This window comes from Peromyscus californicus, unplaced genomic scaffold, assembly GCF_007827085.1.
Source record: "Peromyscus californicus insignis strain IS unplaced genomic scaffold, ASM782708v3 Scaffold_4__1_contigs__length_199733344, whole genome shotgun sequence".
Classification (NCBI taxonomy): Eukaryota; Metazoa; Chordata; class Mammalia; order Rodentia; family Cricetidae; genus Peromyscus; species Peromyscus californicus.
The window spans coordinates 34,895,645-34,909,953 of record NW_026294562.1 but is presented as its reverse complement, the minus strand read 5'-3'; positions in this window follow the sequence as shown (position 1 = coordinate 34,909,953).

Sequence of the window (14,309 nt, the reverse complement as noted above, 5' to 3'; positions counted from 1 at the left end):
ATACCAAATGGCCAGTCACTTTGTAGATGGTCTTTCTTCTATTTTCCCTCCAAAAATTCCTGCACTAGGAGGAAAGGAGAACACAGATACAGAAGTTACTGCATCTGCAATTAGTGTTGATAAAACATGCCTCTCTGATCATGAGAGAAGGGTGCTGGACTGGCAAGGACCGTGGGGAAGGGAATAATTCAAGCAATTACTGACATAAGAGGTTGAATTAACTAGGCATGCAGACTCCACCTGGTCCATCCTGAGAGGGACCAAGAGGGCTCAGAGAATATAGACCCTCTTCCAGTCCTCTTCTTCTCATTGCAGTTATCAGCTTAAGAGGGGAATCAAATTTGATAACACACCATGGAAAACCATCTTGTTTTTATTTTACCCTAAAATGTAAAAACATAGAGTATATTTTTAAAAATCAGTGTTTATTTCCTTGAAAACTAAAGAAGTAATTAATATTGTTGCTTAACTTAATTCTTAAGAATTATAAACTTGTGGTTACAAATGCAAATACTGAGTACACTGGGCTAGAAGCTGGGGGATATATGAGAGATCCAACAAAGGCCACACCAAAACAGAATGCCAGGCTGTGCCATCTGGAACACAAAAGTAATTTCTACTCTGCAAGGAAATAAAAACAGGCAGGCAGGCAGAAGAAAACACTTAAAATTATTATTTTATTGGCAGATACGATAAGAAAGCATACATAGGACATGTCCTTTGCTTTGCACACCTTTGCCTCAAGAGTGAAGCTCTTTAAGTATTTAATTACTGTTGAGGGATGCTGTGAGATTGAGAAGCCAGTTTCTTGACAAATCCTTGCAAGATCATACCACCTCAGTTCAGGAACCCAGAACTACATAGGGTGGAATATAATGTCCTGATCTAGTCTGACTATTGAAGAAGGTCCCACCCCACAATCATCCTTCAAGAAGTCAAAACATGGGTGGCTGCAATTTTCACACACAGCTGTTCGTAGAAGGGCTATTAATACAGCAACCAACAGACAACAAAAACCTGCAGCAGATTACAAGGGTATCATTGTGATAAAAAGGTCATGGGCAGAGTTGACTTACTTTTTTAAAAGGAAGCAATTTAACTTCCCACCAGGCCACAGCAGGAGTCATGCATAAATGGCCATCGTTTATGTCACATGCAGAATAAGCACAAAGAGAAGAGATGTTGGGAACAGCAGAACACAGTGGAGACGCTGGATTTGTTTAGCTCTGGGGCCTTATCTGAGCCTCAGAATTGTCGAGTGTTGAAAAGTGATAAAAAACCATTCTTCTTACGCGTGTGTGCGCGCGCACGCGCGCGCACGTGTGTGCCAAACAGAGAAAAATGTATGAGATGAGGCTTTGTAAACTTTCAATCAATGCACAGCTAAAAAGTGATATTGGTAGCCCATCCCAGAGCCTCATCATCCAGTGGTCTAGAGGCATCCTTAGGAACTTGTGGACCATTTGTCTTGCTCCCAAAGGCTTAGCTCCTCTCCCATTCAGAAACCAGAATATTTCTAGAATTTTCTATTGTATTTGACACATTACATTTATTGGTCCTACACTGAAATTCTTTCTTTTTTTTTCCAACATAGTACTTTTATTGAGTATTTGGGAGTTTCACATAATGCACCCCGATCTCACTAACTTCCCAGTCCTCTCAGGTCCACTCCCCACTCTTGTGACTCCCCCAAAGAAAAAAAGTAGAAAAGAAAAAAATTGTGCTGTCCGTATACTGGAGCATGGTCAAACTCTCAGTGACCACCCTTAAAGAAAACTGTGTCCTTCTCCACCCCCACCCCTGCCAGAAACCATCAACTGTGCAGAGCTACTCTTAGGATATTATAATTTTTAAGAGCTCTCTTCAATTGCTTCCTGTCTAGACTGTTTCTTTTTTGGGGTGGGGGAGTTGGAGAAAGAAGCCTTCTAGGTCTCTCATTCTCAACTTTGGGTCTACAGTCATCAATACCACTGCAAAAGAGGCTTCCTTGCTCTTTAAAATCAGTGGCAGCATGGATCATGGACTTCCATATGGTTTCTGGTGGCAGTACAGACTACAGACATCAACAAGCCTGGGCTGCTGCATAGACCACTGACACCATCATGGCCCTTGCTGGCAGCACAGACCATGGATATCCGCATGGCCTTTGGTGGTAACATGGACTACAGACATCAACATGGTTCCAGCAGGAGCCCAGACCATGAACATCTACACAGCCTCTGGCCACAGCATACCATCATGGCTCTTGGAAGCAGCATAGGCCGTGGACATCATCATGGTTTCCAGTGGCAGCACAGACCACATACACCCACATAGCCTTTGGTGGAACTAAGACAAGGCATGTGGTTTCATCTCAGTGTCTTCAAGTGGAGAGAAAGGGGGATTATTACTGAATTTTCTCTTAGAAGTAAGCTAGTGTCTACAATACACTTAGTACCTGGTGCTGATATATGTCAGGCATGCAAAACCTTCTGCTTTTTATTCTTGCTATGGCTGCATGGACCTGGGTGTGTTCACAGACACACTCATACTTCAGAGGTTGGAACTGAATGGCTAAAAGTCCAGATTCTGGAGCCTCCTGAAACATTCAATCTTAACTTTAACACATGTATCATTTCTATGCACTTATGCAAATTTCCATTCCCCTCTGCCTCATTATTGTCATCTGTCAAATGGAGATACCAGAAGTACAATTTACATATAGCTGTGATGATGATTAAATGAGTTATTTATACTCTAAGGGCTTAGAAACATGATCTACTGATAGAAGCATACTGTCATCACCTATTTCTTGTCACTCAACTTTTCAAACAATCCTACTGAAGAGACATCATTATCTTCATTTTTGCAATGAATGACGCTGATGGGATGGCATCATTCCTCAATGGTTCAGCTCATATGGAAGTATTTCTCCCCAAAGTCTGAAGTTGTGGGGTATGAGAGATGTGGAGAGTAGATCTTAGGAAACAAGAGTGGCACTGATTTGTGTGAACCCGTACAGCTATTACCCCTCTTCATCCATAAAGTTCACCTTGGAGGTGATTGTCTGAGCTACCAAGATCCTAATGTCAACGGTGTCTTGAGGGAAAGAAGTCAAAGGAGTTTTTACATTTCTGCCATGACAAACTGGACTTAAGCAAGTATACAGTCCAGCATTCCTTCTGTAATTTCCGGTCTACAAGCTTGGATGCAGAAGGTGTGAACTTAGTGATGATAACATCGATAAGAGTTGACATTTATTGAGTACTGGTCCATGTCTACACAATGACCTTGGCTGTTGGTGTCCAAGAGCAGGCTGTGAATCACAAGTGAGTGGAAGCTGTATCTGATGGAGAACTGAAAGTGGTTCCTATTAGCTCACAAGAGCCCACTTACACTCTTTTTCCTGCTCCTTCTGCCAGTGACATCTGATTCACAGCAAGTGACAAATACTGTGAACCATGGCTTTATACACTGCCTAACCTCCTACCTTCCAACCCAGAAATCCAGATGTCAAGCATGTACCAGTATGCTGATGGCCCTCCCATACCACTGAGGACCTGTTGCCCCAAAGACCATACTCAAAACATGGCAGGAGTTCAGTGTCAGCCTGGTTAACAGTCCTGAATATTTAAAGGTGGTATAGGGGATAGATGAAAAGTAGCTGTGATTCCAGCCCTGCCACTGGCACAGTATGACTAAAAAAAGTCACCTGAGGTCAATTCCTTCTTTCTACAGTGGAAATAGTTATAAACTTACCATAGAGGTTCTTTTGGGGGTTAAATAGTTTAACAGGGGAAAGCACTTGGATACTTGGCCTTTTTCATTACTATATAACATTGGCTATTGTCCTCAGAATGGCATCCTCTCAAATCAGCCCTGGGAACTAGGAAGTAACTAGGAAGTGACATGTTATTCTTAGGGGGAATTTATTGCAAGTTCAAATTTCTAGGGCCAACTTCACAAAGACTTGGGACTTTGCCTGTAGAAATTAAAACTCTTTATCCTTTATCTGGTCCCTCATGGGTGTGTATGTGTCTGAACTGTGCTTCTATGGACCAGAAGTCCATTCAATGAATCAATTCCCATCCTCCCCCAGGATCCACCCCACCAGTCTACAGGGAAGACAGAAAACAAAACAGAGAAACAGCATAAACATAAGAGGATTGCAGTGCTATCAGATTTTGGTGAATGGGTCAGTCAAAGCAAGTTTGGACAAGGAGTCCCAGCCTCAAGTGCCCCTCAGGCAGCAGAATTGCCCCCTCCTCCTCACAGGCCCAGAGTCCACACTCAACTGGCAGTGAGTGAGCCCCTGAATGACTGACAGATTCTAGCATGGTGTGTGCCATTCCTCACCCCTGAACCTTTGGGTGTTCCTTACTCCATCTAGAGTTCTCTTTGTTCTGTTAATTTCCACTTAATCTTGAAGATTCAGCTCAAACATTTTCATTTGAAATTCAAAAAACTGTATAATGATTGAACATTTACATTTTGCCTCCTTAAAAGAAATATTTTCCTATTCATTAGTATAGTTGGCACTTAACATGGGCCATGGAATAGTATCACAAACTGATGAAATCAGAGGAGAGTAGGCATCTTGCTGCGTCTACTAAGATACACTGTGGATTAGGGATGGATCAGAAAGCTCATCTGTTGACTTGGAAGCAAGGGATAGTTTCTGCTGTTTTCATTTGGTCTATGATCACTTATTTGATGAATGCTTTACCAGTGAGTGAGTTGGAGGACCTGGAATCTTATGTGGCCCTAAACATGGGTGCACATACTCATTACAATAATGGGGGAATTGGAAGTCATCTGTCTGGGTTTCTCCAGCTTCCTTAGTCATCCCCTAACCTTTCTGTTTTGCCAGGAACCAGAGAGAAGCTAGATGACATCTACATATGAACAGTGCTACACATCACTCTCTAAATTTGTGGATCAAAAACAAGGTCCCCATTACCCCAGGAAAAAAAATGCTTCAAAACCGAAAACATGGGCTTAGACAATATTTTAGTATGTGAAAGTAGAATGGGATATTGAACTAGAGTTGGAAGAGGCAGGTCCAGGCTCAAATGGATGGCATGATCCAAAGGAACTAGAGCAGCTGAGGAAGCTGTGTATTGGTAGTATGAGCTTTGAAACCATAGATGACACCTTAAGGGAACATTTGTAGAAATGGGGCACACTTACAGACTGTGTGGTAATGAGAGGTCCCCAAACAAAATGTTCCAGGGTCTTTGGTTTTATGATCTACTCTTGTGTTGAAAAGGTGAATGCCGCAGAGGTTGATGGGTGTGTGATGGAATCAAAGGGAGCCATTTCTAGAGAGGATTCTATAAATCCTGGCTCCTGTTTAATAGTGAAAAAAGTATTTGTTGGTGGTCTAAAAGAAGATAGAGAAGAATATAATCTGAGAGACTACTGAAAAGTATGGCAAGATTGAAACCATAGAAATTACAGAAGACAGGCAGAGTGAATAAAAGAGAGGATTTGCTTTTGTAACTCTGGGTGATCATGACACAGTTGATGAAACTGTTATTCAGAAATGCCACACTGTTAACAGGCATAATTGTTGAAAAGACTCTAAACAAGAGATGCAGTCTGCGGGATGATGGAGAGACAGGTCATGGAGGTGGATCTGGCAACTTCATGAGTCATGGAGGAAACTCTGGAGGTGGGGTTGGTAATTTTGGTCGTGGTGGAAACTTTTAGTGGAGGAGGTAGCAATAGCAGTGGAGGTGGTGGCAGCAGAGGTAGTCATGAAGGGGGTGATGGTGGATATAATGGATTTGGAGGTGATGGTGGCACCTATGGTAGTGATCCTGGTTATAGTAGTAGAGGAGACTATGGTGGTGGTGGACTAGGATATGGAAACCAAGCCAAGATGGTGGATATGGTGGTGGTGGAGGAGGAGATGATGGTTACAATGAAGAAAGAAATTTTGGCAGAGGTAACTATGGTGGTGGTGGGAACATAATGACTTTGGAAATTATAGTGGATAACAGCAATCAAACTCTGGACCACGAAAGGGGACAGTTTTGGTGGAAGAGGCTCAGGCAGTCCTCATGGTGGTGGCTATGGATCTGGTGGCAGAGGTGATAGATGTGGTAGCAGAATGTTTTAAAAATAGCAGAAAAGGGCTACAGTTCTTAGCAGGAGAGAACAGGAGTTGTCAGGAAAGCTGCAAGTTACTTTAAGATAGCCACCCCAAAGGCATTAGAGCAGTGCTTCTCAACCTGGGGGTCGAACAACCTTTTCACAGGGATCACCTAAGACTATTGGAAAACACAGATATTTATATCATGATCCATAACAGTAGCCAAATTACAGTTATGAAGTAGCAATGAAAATAATTTTATGGTTGAGGTCACCACAACATGAGGAACTGTATTAAAGACTCACACATTAGGAAGGGTGAGAACCACTGCAGTCAAGGAACTGTAAAAATCTGCCCCAGAAGGAACGCTGATCCGCAGTCAGAAAAGTTACTGCAGCTCAAATAGGGAAGCCTCCATGTTCAGGGCTGTCACAGCCACAGTTGGCAAAAAGTACAGCTGTTGATCAGTGCAGCAGAGTGTCAATTCGATGCACATTCCTGAGGTCTTTCATCTGTTGTAGCCTTTTCTTTTTCTTTTCATTACATCAGGTATATTACCCTGTGGTAATTGTGGTAGTGGTGCCAGGCATAAAAATTAAGGAATTTGTAACTTAAAAAAAGTAGAAAGGGGGTGCTTGAGGGAAAACAGTCACTGTCACAAATCTAGTATTATAAGGAGCAAGAAAGGGAGAGAGTAGAGGGAAAAGGAGAAGAAAGGGGGGAGAGAGGGAGAAAAAACAAGTAAAGAAAGGCTGAGAGGGGGAGAGGGAGGGACTGAGAGACAAAGCGAATTTTCCACGGAGCTTAGAAGGCCTTACCTTCATCTGTCCTTTATCACCAGGAAGCTGTTTTAAAAGCGCTGATACTCCTGGTATCCCCAGTCCTGGCCTGTGACTGTTTTGACCTGAGGATGCACCCAGGGCCTGATGGCATCCAAAGCTCACCAGGTGTTTCTAAGGCTCAGCTTAAGTTGGGTACCACCTAAGTCAGCTGTTCCAGAATCCTGGCCAAGTGGGTAAAAAAGAAAACACACAGGACAGAGACATCCTTCCACCCACAGTGGCTGAGCTAGAAGCTCCTCTCTATGGCTGGATTCAACCTCAGCTCTCAGAGGGGATGCATCTGTGTCATTTGCTTTGTGTGTTCAGTACCAATTAAAACCCCGCAGCCACAATCGGTGTGGTACAAATGGGCACCATTCCTGGGGCAGATGGGAGAGCTGTGGGCAGAAAGCCTGCTGCCTGGGTTTAAAAAAAATCCTGGCTGGACTACATTTCATATTTCTAGTTCTTAGAAATTTCAAGTATCTTCCTGTACTACATCATAAAATAATGAAAGCAGATGGGAGCTGGCTCCTGGCTGGGTCTCTTAAGAGTCACTGTGGGTGGGGGATGGACCAGAGAGCTCATCTGTTGACTTGGGAGGGAGGGATACTTTCCATTGTTTTCTTCATATGTGGGTTTTGTTTTTCAAGTTGACTTATGGCCCCTTTACCAGCACATAAGGAAAGAGTCTGTGTGTGTGTGAGTGTGTATGTGTGTGTGTGTGTGTGTGTGTGTGTGTGTGTGTGTGTGTGTGTGCGTGTGTGTGTGTGTGTGTTCTTTTTCTGAGTTCACATTTGCAGCTCTCCACTTTGATTCTGAGAGGTTCTTCTCAGATCCCATCACCATCCCTGTGCACATGGCATCTGGAAAGGCTTGTCAACGTGGTCCGGAAGAGAAATGATTTCACTTTGGGTTTAGTTGCATTAATCAAGAATGTTTGAGGTCAAAAGGGTTTCAGGTTTTTTTTTTTTTTTTCTTTAGTGCATTTGCATCTTCATAATGAGATTCCATGGAGATGGGACTCAAATGTAAATAAGTTTTATGAATACTTTATACAGAGGATTGAAGGGAAATTTTTGTAGTATTTTTAGTGTACCTTCATTTTAATTTTAACTCTTCATATTTGTAGCATCACATCTGAACTCAAACTGTTGAGTTTTGAGATATTTTGGACTCCAGTTTGGGGATGCTCCACCTGGATTAGCTAGTCCCACATGCGTCTACCATGCAGAGAAGGAATCAGCCCACATCCGCTCAGATTCTCTTCCCTCTGTGCACACAGCCTAGTTTAGAGCCCTCCCTCCTTGGTCTCTGACATGTTCTTGATGTCTCTCTTGCCTTCCATTATCCTCCCCAACTCCTCCCACCCATGCGTAGTGGTGCAGCCTGAGCTTCTTGTCTATGTCCACATTAGCACCCTGTTCTCTTGCTAACAGGAACTAGGTCTTTTAAGGCCAAACTTAGATGTTTTATTTAGCTAAAAGTCTTTGTAAGTTTACTGTACTCTAACAAAACCACAACTTTTTTCCCCTTAGGAAACTTTCCGTTGTAGAGAAGGAGTCAGAGAGAGGGAGGGAGAAGGAGAAAGAGAGGAAGAGAGGGGAGAGAGAGAGAGAGAGAGAGAGAGAGAGAGAGGCGGACAGACAGTCAAACACACACACACACACACACACACACACACACACACACACACACACACAGATGGGGGTGGGGGGGATCAGAAAGGGAATGAAGGCACGCAGATGAAGGGTAGAAAAGCAGAAACAGAAGAGGTATGGGTGAGGGGAGAAGCTGTTTGAGTGGTAAACAAGCCACATGCCTAAGCTTTACCAGAATCAACCAAGGCATGCTTAGGTGACAAGAGGCATATGTCACTCCAAGAACTAGAAAACACAGGCTAAAAGGACAAGGTCCAAGAATGTCACCCGAGACATCCATGGTAGAAAGCAGCTCTAGGAACAAGCTGCAGCTTCATTTACTTGTTCATACATTCCACAGATTCCATAGAGAGCAGGACTGGAGGCTTGCTTACTTTTGACAGTTTTCTTTTGAAAATTAACATAAACTCTATATGGGTTATTCCATTTATCTAAATAGCATCGTTAAAACACTCAACATGAAACCTGGAATGGTTTCACAGTGAGACTGTCTCAAAGACAAAACAAAACAGAGAAACACATCAAAAACACCTTACATAAGAGCAATCCTCTTGACATTTAAGTGTATGATAAATTGTTTCTGCCTATAGGTACAGTACTGTATAGAGCAGCAGCTCTCAACCTGTGGGTTGGGCCCCCTTGGGGAGTTGAACGACTCTTTCACAGGGGTCACCTAAGACCATCAGAAAATACAGATGTTTACATTACAATTCATAACAATAGCAAAATTACAGTTATGAAGTAACAACAAAAATATTTTTATGGCTGGCGTGAACAACAACATGAGGAACTGTATTAAAGGGCCACAGCATTTAGGAAGGTTGAGAACCACTGCTATAGAGGATTGTTAGGAATTGTTTCGATGGCTAAATCCACTATGTGGGTTCCAGGAATCAAACTCAGTTTGTTAGGCTTAGCCACAAGCACCTTTTCCAACTGAGCCATCTTCCCATTCTCTTTCTAAAGCAGATGCACTATTTTTTTCCCTTCCTGCCAACACTGCATAAGAGTTCCAATTGCCCCACATCCTCCAATGGCACTGTCTTTTTTTTTTTCAGTAATAGCCCTCCTGAAAGGTTGAGGTGACATCTTACTGTGATTTTGATTTTGATAGAATTTTCTGTATCATCATGAAGGTATACCACTGTGTTTATTTATTACATGTCTGGTTTTATCTGTTTAAGCATTAGCTCAAGGCTACGGATTATACTTTCCATTTGTTATGGTTATTTATTTTTGTAAATGTAAATGTACAGTTTCTTTTTAACAAAGAAGAGGAGGAGAAATGGATGCATGTGCCTTCAAAAGAAAACTAACATCAGATAGTGCCTCTTTTTGCAAGAAGCATGGGAGACTAATTCTGTAAAGCAATCCATGGATTTAGAGATGTTCCAGATGTATCTAGGCATGAGTGGTTGCCCTATGGAGGCCATAACAGAGGGAAGAGTGGGTCAGTCAGGATAATTATGGTGGGACTTTCTCACTGGCTCTACCTCTGAAGACTTGTTCTTACAATGTTAGCAGATTTTTTTTGGGGGGGGGGTGGGTTATCACTTCCCTATTTGGAATGCTTGTGATTTGGATGGTCTTGATTCTGGCTCATCACGTGGTACATCTAATCATATTGGCCTTGGCAAAGGACTCAGGGTCAAGCATCTGACCCAATGAGAACCAAGTTTACAACTTTGATTCAAACTGTGGCAAAGGAGAAGTGGACATGGAGCTATGAGTCTACAGTGTATATTTTTCTGGTAGAGCCTATTGAATAAATCTGAGCAAGAGTTAAAGCCCAGAAGCCAACATGAAGGTCTGTGCCTTGGGTTCAGTTGGTATCTGAATTTATCCTGAGTTCTTCAGACACCTGGATCAGAAATGTCTTTTCTTAAGCCATTTCTCATTGGATTTCCATCCTTTAAAGCCCAGAATGCCTTTCTTAAGAACTAAAGAACAAGACTGAATGCATCTGTGCTATCAACACATCTCTAAGAACCATGCTGTAACGTCCTAGTTCTGTGAAGACCAAGCCACGGGCTTCTAGCCCAGAGTGTAGCATCAGGCCAGGAGATGGCATGGTAGAGATCTACTGGACTTGGCAATTCTGTCTGAGGTCCCAGAAACTGACCCCACAGACCTGAGTATAAATGCATCCAGAGGTGGGACATTGCAGGACAATCATAAAGTGTGACACAGGTTTCAAAAAAATAAAAAGATGGATACAGAAATCAGTCTTATTTTAAGAGCAAAAGCAAGATGAATTCAAGAGTGTCAAATGTAACCTGTGATGCAGTGGAAACAGCAACAGCAAATAGTCAACAGCTGAGAATCTAGGCCATAGGTTCTCAACCTTCCTAGTCTGATCCTTCAATACAGTTCCTCATGTTGTGGTGACCCCAACCATAAAATTATTTCTACTATAGAAATTCTATAAAAGTTGCTACTTTATAACTAATTTTGCTACTGTTATGAATTGTAATATAAATATCTGATATGCAGGATATCTGATATTTGACCCCCCCCCAAAAGGGTCAAGACCCACAAGTTTGTTGAGAACCACTAGTCTAGGCTGAGGGGTTACTGAAATTTTATAAATGAGACAAGGGCATCATGAAGATGCAGACTTGATTACATTGGTCTCAGGAGTATTACAGACATCTTTCTGTGATGCTTTGTGTTGTATCCTTGACTTCTAAAAAAAACATCATTCTATCACAATCTAATTTGAACTCTTCTTTTATCCACATGGTATTTTTATGAAACAGTGACTATCACAGTCAACTATATTTTGGAAAAATATCAAAAAGCCTTGAGTTGTGCAAAAGAAGTTTTAGAAAGGATTTCAACACTGGGTCTAAATTAGCCTAGGCACAAACTAGTCATTATTTTCACAATCATGTCCAGCAGCATGCTCACTCTGTTGAGTGAATTTCTTTAGACTATATAAAGCTTCACAGCAGGATCATAACTACCAAGGTATTTAAGAGTAGAGGTGAGTAAGAAGCGAGCTGTCATTTCTTCTGGCAAAAATGTACCCATATTCATATTCCCTGTCCTTCATAAGCACAAGCTTCTGCCTTCTTTGAAGGACAGTTGGCCCCAGGTTACTACATAGATGTCCCCTGCATCACTCAGTTGGCTCTGCCATTGTCAAGCATGATGGATGCCTGTCAATCACTCATACACACTGAAGAGGAAGCTGGGAAATGCATTTTGGCTCCTGCTTTGATATATTACCTTTCAGTGTTACCCCAGATCCTCCAAGTCTTAGTTGACTCTGGATTCCCAGGACATGTGTTTTATTTCAATTTTACCTAAGTACTGGCTCATTTAACCTTTCCTGGGCACAGCTAAACAATGCCACTGTCCCCCCGTGCTGGTATATCCCTGTTGTCTCTGAGTATGAGATAGCATGAGACCTCCGGTACAAGTCAGAAGTGAGGACTAGTTAACACCTGAGGTTTAAGTTTTTGACCAATGAGAGATGAGAGTCACTATATAAAGTCTTTTGTCTCACATCCTCTGTATAAACTATCCTGAAATGCAACTCATTTAAGTGCTTTAAAATGATCCTGAGATACAGGTTGTCTCCTGTTAATTGATTGATACCACAAGGTGGTCATCTTGGAAGGGACTCTTACATCAGCTCTCTATCCTTTCTTGTCTCTCTCCTGTCTATTAATGTTTCACTGGGATTGCATTCCTTAAAGTGGCAGGCCATAAATTTTGCCCAACACCCTGCTTCTTGGAAAACTCCAGCGTAGACAATTGATAGTGTATATGGCCCTGGAATGTGGACCCTCAAGATGGACTTGATCACTGGTTTGATAACAATAGATTTCTCATTACATGTGGTAGGTGGAGAGTGCTAACCCTTGAACAGACCCATCCTTAGTTCTAAGATCTTCATGGTGGTTAACTAGGATGTAGCAAGAGTTAAAAGATGAAACATTGGGTTATATGGTAACTATGCTTGAAGTTTGGGTAGGGGATGAAAATTATGTGGAATGAGGAATAGGCAGGCCCCTGCTAGCAGTACTGGAAGCTTTGCAAATGCAAAATTATAATCTTAGAGTAGCCAACTCTCAATTCAAGACATAAGTCCCAAAGGCTTCTCTAGTGGAGTTAGAGGAACTTCTAATCCTTGGTGCTCCAAGGACCACTCTGTGGAAAATGAGATTTCGTAACCAGAGGTCACATCCTTGGAACAAAAATTACCCTGATTCCATGCAAGACAGTAAAATGGAACAGTAGAATGGGACAATAAGATATGGGATCTTCCAGAGGAAGAGCAGGGTGCTGAGACCTGGCAGTCTGACAGTTGGGTTGGATGAAGCAAAGAACCTTGGAAATACATCTCCAATGCTCCTGAATTCTGGAGGCCAGTGGAGACAGAATTCTACCCCATCTTACTGAAGAACAGCTTCCCTTTACCTAAGGACTGGACAGTAACTTTCATGTGGTGGAAAGATAGGTATTAATAGCTTCAAGATTTGCCTCTAGGCTAAAGGTTCTCACTATTGGTGGGCTGATAACTCAAGCATAACCTCTGTAATAAATGGATTCCAGGATGAGAGTTTATGAAATTGCAGATACTAGGTAATATTTTCTGCTGAGAACCAGGAAAGACAATAGGAGAGGGGATTGTACTGGAAAGAGTAAACTGTAAATCTGGACAGGGTATGAATCATTGACATGGCCTCTCATAGGACTGAATATCTTGCAGGGTGTTGCTTTAAAGCTTGGTCACCATGTGGGTTTACAGTAAGTGAGATAGAAATTCATATTCAGATCAGGAAGGTAGAGGTGCTATGTGAATATATTATGGGGGACTTGAGAATTTTTGACCTGGCTGTTCTCACAGAGAAAGCCCAGGATTCCTTCCTTTCACAAAGATGAAATGGAGACAACAGTGACATCTTTGAGAAGCTTAGGGTAGTTGTGCTTGATAATACCCAAATGGTGGTATGTGATGCTATCATTGGATTATGCTCCTAAAGGGCATACTTCGAATGAAATTTCCCAATGTCAAAAGTAACAAAGCAGGAATTAATGGTTATACTCCATAATGATGTAATTACTGTGATACATATCAAGTATAGTGAGGCAGTCAACTCCCTTGACTCATACTCATCTGGCATGGTTGTTAATACAGCCTAGTGTTACCAAGGGCAGTGCATTAGATGGACAGTCAAGTCAAATAATGCTCAGTTTGTATAACAACAACAACAAAAATCACTGATTGGTGAGCAGAAGTATGGTGCCTGCTGTCACCATGGAAATATGAGGACCCTAATTGTGTTCTCAGAGCCAAGTGACTTGTGGGTCTAGAGTTCTCTGGACTACGATCAAATTGAAGATCCAGTCTCTGGAGGAAGGACTTTTGCTGTGCCTCTGATAGCACACATGATATGCTTTCTTCAGAACATATCTCCAGAAAGACCTGGTTTCCATGGCAGAGTAACAGTGATTGGGAGAGGAGAATATCTAGATGCTTTTAGGAAAGTTAGACAAGGAGCCTGAGGTGATAGTGATACCAAGAGATCTAGAATGATCCAGTGATGACTTTTGGAGAGTGAGTGGTAAATGGAGTTTTAGATCAAATCCGTGTCACAGTACAGCCAATTGCTTCATATTATCCTATGGTCATTTTCTCATCCCCTAAGTACGCAGTTGGGGTTGATATAAAGAGCATCTGGAAGAACCCCCACTTCAGTTGCATGGCTTGTGAAGACAGGATTGTCACTGCCGGAAAGC